The sequence below is a fragment of the Pelodiscus sinensis genome, chromosome 1 (genome assembly GCF_052426305.1).
Source record: "Pelodiscus sinensis isolate ZL-2025 chromosome 1, ASM5242630v1, whole genome shotgun sequence".
NCBI classification, from domain to species: domain Eukaryota; kingdom Metazoa; phylum Chordata; order Testudines; family Trionychidae; genus Pelodiscus; species Pelodiscus sinensis.
This window is the reverse complement of record NC_143052.1, coordinates 298,350,639-298,355,654: the sequence shown is the minus strand read 5'-3', so window position 1 is coordinate 298,355,654 and position 5,016 is coordinate 298,350,639. Positions and strand designations below refer to the sequence as shown.

At 44.6% G+C, this 5,016-nt stretch overlaps 1 long non-coding RNA gene across 1 annotated transcript; it reads right to left on the bottom strand.

The window, feature by feature from the left end:
• Nucleotides 1–265: 265 nt before the first annotated feature.
• On the bottom strand, nucleotides 266–2,531 carry LOC142827132 (uncharacterized). The gene is made up of 3 exons (XR_012901583.2): nucleotides 2,372–2,531; nucleotides 1,566–1,597; nucleotides 266–815 (listed from the first exon to the last, which is right to left on the bottom strand). It is a non-coding gene; the product is annotated as an uncharacterized LOC142827132 (long non-coding RNA).
• Nucleotides 2,532–5,016: the final 2,485 nt, after the last annotated feature.

Genomic DNA, 5,016 nt, shown 5'->3' with positions numbered 1-5,016 from the left:
AGGGTTTTTGAGTAGCCGTGCACTGCTGCCATCCGGCAAGCCCATCAGGGGGCTGTGCGCATCTGGGAGACTTTGAGGGAGAGTTTCAGGCAAAGCCAGCTGTGACACTCTCCCCTGGGATTCCCCCCAAGGGACCTTTGCATAGCCCCTGTGTGCCTTTCCTCCTTCCTCTCCACTGCAGACCAATAAAAAAAGACTTTGTTTGAAACAATAAACTGTTATATTTATTTAGGGAATATATAACTGGGGCGGGACTGGAAAAAGAACCTGGGATGGGGGAGGATGAGCTCAGGGCTGGGGCTGGGACTGGCGCCTGCCTCATGTAGGTTGTGACACCTCAGCTGCCCGAGAGGTCCCACCACCTCATGTTCGTGGCCCTTGGCAGCCTCAGGAGGGGCAGCTAGAAGAAGAAGCTGGAGGGGCGGGTGCAGGTGCTGGGGGGATTTAGAGGGGAGCGGGTGCTGGGGGGAAGCTCCTGGACTACTCAATGGTGGTAGCCAGGCACTCCACAGCATCAGTGTATGCCACGTACATCATCTCCTGGTGCCGGGACAGCTGCTACCAGATATTGTGCCACAGCTCCCAGTCAGCACAGCATTCCTGGCCGTCCTTCTCCAAGTTCCTGTTCAATGGAGGCACTCCAGATGTTCCCGCTCCAGGTCATCGCGGGTTCGCCAGCGCCTGCAGCTCTCCTGGGGTCGGGAGGATGGTGCAGGAGATGTTGGATGCGCTTCACTCACAGATGGCCCAGATGTGAAGAAAAGTGACAAGGCCAGTCATCCCAGGAGACATGAAGCCTGGCACTATTGTCTGAACTGATACGAAAGGTCTCCAGTCAGATGATGGTGATGTGCCTTCAGCAAAGCCATCTGTGGCTAGACAGCAGGCCCTGTCCTGCAGGGGTGCAGGCATCCACGGGAACCTTGCTACTGCCACGTTCCAGAGACAAGCAGGCATGGGAAAGTGATGACTAGGCCAGGAGTCTGTGTGCGGGATGGGGGAATGGGGCAGCTCACCTTCCCTCCGTGCCTCACACACACACTGCATCTGGCAGCAGTGGCAGAGAGAGGACTTCTATCTCTGCCCACTGGAGGAGAGGGGAGAGGCTGCTGGGGGAGGTGTCTGAGCAGCAAATGCCACTTGCCAGGGAGGGTGGCACCAGGGTCCCCTTCACATGCTTCCACCCTCCTGCCAGCTCCCCTGCAGGTGACCAGTGTCCTCCACCTTGCCGTGCTTGACCAGGAGTGGATGCTTCCCTAGAATATGGGCATGAGCCTGTGCCATGTGCGGCACTGCTGTGTGTTTCCCTGACCCCAGCCCCTTTGGTGTCCCACCATGGAGTCCGGAGTAAGGCAGGCCTGTCCAGGAACCTTGTGAGAAGGAACAAGGAGTTGCTGTGTGGCAGCCTCCTTGAGCTGTGTGCTCCAGACTGGTGCTCCATGTGTACACACATGCACAGGCTGTCGTGTGATCCCCAGGCCAAGAAGGCAGAGTGAGGAGCGCACAGCCCCTCACAACCTGCTGCCCTCCCCCGACATGTAGATAGGAAAAAAATGAGAACTCACCTGATATGCCTTCCCTGGACTCGTCATAGAACCTGTGCGTGAAGAATATTATAGTGAGAAAGCCTTTGCATAGAGACGATCTCACTCTCTTGCCTCAGAAGTCGGAATTCACTGGCACGAAAAAAATCGTTATTTCTGGAGACTACCTCGGCTGCATTGGATGGCCATGTCATCTTAAATGCTCTGACATGCCCCACACACTCCATAGTACGCTGCTGTAACACCTCAGCCATTGAATCATAAGGATTTCCTTCTCCTGATCCATCAAAGCTGTCTTTGCATGCTGGGATGAGCAAGTCCTTAACTCACTGACCGTTGTGACCGTTGCCGCATGCAAAGCAACTACATGGAGCCACAGCTGAGTTGGGTGCTGATAAAATCAATAAAGGATGGGCCACTCCTGAAGAAGTGCGACAAGCCCTCCTTTAGAGGTACTACCCCATTAGAGGTACTACCATGCAACCCCATACACCCCATGCACTCTTTAAGAGAATATAATTATAAGTTAAATTTAAAAGAATGAAGAGGTGCAGGAAATAAAAGCAACGCAAAAATAGTTACAATTAAAAGAATGAGGAGGCCTGGCAAATAAAAAAAACAGACTTTGTAACATATACTTAACCCTCTACAAAATCAATATAGCAATTCACTGAATACACTGTAATAGTATTTAAAAAATTAATGTTTAATACAAAATATCCGGTAAGTGTTGATCAGGCAGCCATTGGAGGGGTAGGGGATGGTCTCACTCAGAACAGAGGTACGCAGCTTTATTGACTGACAGACCCCATACACTCTGTACTTACATTTTTCCAGTCAAATTCCATCAGATTCGTTTATTGGTCCATCTGCTCTGCCAATAGGCACCGTCTTCATCCTCTGTTTCCTGCCATTCACTGCAACGCGTCTGGCTGAGGTAAAAGTACTGTTGGCTGGGCTGCTGAGGTGACTTTATTCTATGGTTGCTGTTGCTAAATTGAGATAGCACATCTACATTAGGGAATTTTGAGACTACCCTGCAGTGTAAACATGCTATTTCGAAATAAGCTATTTCAGAATAACTATTCTGGAATATTTTATTTTGAAATAAATGTGCAGTATAGACATACCCTTAGAGAACCTAGCTCAGTCCCTTAGCGCTGCCGGATTTTTAGCAACCTGAAATCTCCTGGATTGGCTTCAGTAGCTTCTAGGAGATCCAGCCACAGTCCAGAACTTTCCCAGCCAATCTGGGAGGATTGGAAACTATATTCACAATTGTGATACACATGTGCTTTGTCAGAATTATAAATATTGTAATCATTCTTCAAAACTGAGTAGAAAAAGTTCAGTAGTAAATTACTGGGACTTATAGGTCAGGGTAGGCTAATATAACACCCACATCTGACATTCTGAATTATCACTGACTTTTTTTGAGCTGGAATAATATATTAATGTAATCTCACTTAATTGTTGGACTCCCTTTTCTATGCTTTTATCGTCCAGATGCAGCACATTCTGTGGTTTTGCTTTAAATTAAAAAGTAACAAAAAATTTTTTGTGAATACCAATGAAATAACCATGTTAAAAATTCACATTGACATTAATAGGGTCTAACCTTTCTTCTGACACATAATGCTATAAAATCAAGATTTGAGGGAGATATTTTCCTGACTCTCCCACACCATATCTCTTGTACACATGAAAGAAATTGCAAGCAAGTAATAGAAACACTTGGCATCTTAATACATAATCACTATCTCTTGCAACACTGCAATTTCTTTGATCTTCTATGAAACAGGTGTGCCAGCAGAAGGAATTAGGGCTTACAGTTAAATATTCAATTGCATTTTTACAATTAGTCTTAGATCTATGCATAATGTTCCAATGTCTGCAAATGTATTGTCTTGAAAAAACACCTTTTACTTGTCTTCAAATTACTCAGAGAAAATGCCTATTGAAGGAAGGTCCCTCCTGCAACAGTGTTTTAAGGGCTATCATGTATTGCTCTAAAGAGTTCAAGAATATGTGTTTATGGAACTAATTTTGAGAACAAAATTTGCTGAGGCCTGTTTCTGTCACTGCACCTTGTATATTTTACATTCACTTTGCTGAGGATTATTGTTCTAATATTTGTTAGTGTCTTTACCCACTCTGCGCTGAGGTACATGGCTACCCAAAGTGCCAAGCATGGTAGAATCAACACTCCCATTACCTGAAGTTCACAGAAATCAAACAAAACACCTTTTTTTTTTTGCTTTTGTTTCATTTTGATCAAGTTAGAATCTGAGTAATCTGAGCAAAACATGTAAAAAATTCCATACACGGTTAACAACTTAATTGTGGTAATTTAGCTATAGCTAAATGTGTTTACAAGCCAAGACAGAACAGGTTTACCAGACAGTCTTTCTCTCTTGTCAAATGAGAGGCTGCTGGAAAACTGCTTTTATACCCTTTCCCCTCAGCTAACCCACCTACTGCCTGTAAACAAATGCAGGACACAGTGTTACTTTTACTTATGTGATTCCCTGATTATCAAAGAAGGTTTCTGTATTTCCTAACTAAGCTTTGACTTTATTTATTAAAGCATGCTTCTATTAAATTATAGCTTTGTCTTACTGTGTTCAAAATTCACGGAAGTATTCTACCTGCACCCTTATCCCTTACCCCAAACTCCCTTCTGCACCCATCTTCCATCCCAAACCCTGCACCTCCTCCATTATTATAATGCAAGAGTGTGGCCCTTGACCACTTATCAAATTCTTGGAGTGGCCCCCCCATCAAAAGTTATTGCTCACTACTGCTCTAATCATTGGTTATATACAATACAGACTCTGTGGGGTTTGAAATAATGTGATCCAACAACATCGCTATAATGAGTCATGATACCCTACATGAAAGCTTCATGGTAAATGAGAGATGGTGGCATAAACTGGGAGCATTGTGCCCTATCTTTGCCCCAAAATTATATTGCAGTACAAAGAGAAATGATGTGTTGTTGTCTCAGGGAGTCTCTAGAAACAAACCCAAGGAACACTACTGATACAATAATTGGTAATGACCTAATCCAGTGCAACAACATACAATACAACTAAGTTGTCTTTACAGCCCCCTCTCAGTTTGTAAATACATTTGACATCATGTAACTTGATTCCTAAAATCAGGTGAGTTTTTGCAGGTATTGATTGGGTGGAGTTAAAGAAAACATGCCTGTCAAAACTTGGAATTGAGGAATGCCTGCAGGCAAAAAGCAGACATCCCAAGTGTTTACAGAGATTATAAAAATGAGTGTCCAGTTTCCCTGTGTATTCCCTTTTATGGTTTACACAGGTCATGTCTATACTGCAGCATCCATAGTAACATAGTGTAGACCCTTGCTACAACAACAGAAGGGGATTTTCCATTGATGCAAATAATCTACCTCCCAAGCCATGGTAGCTAGGTAAAAGGAAGAATTCCTCCATACACCTAA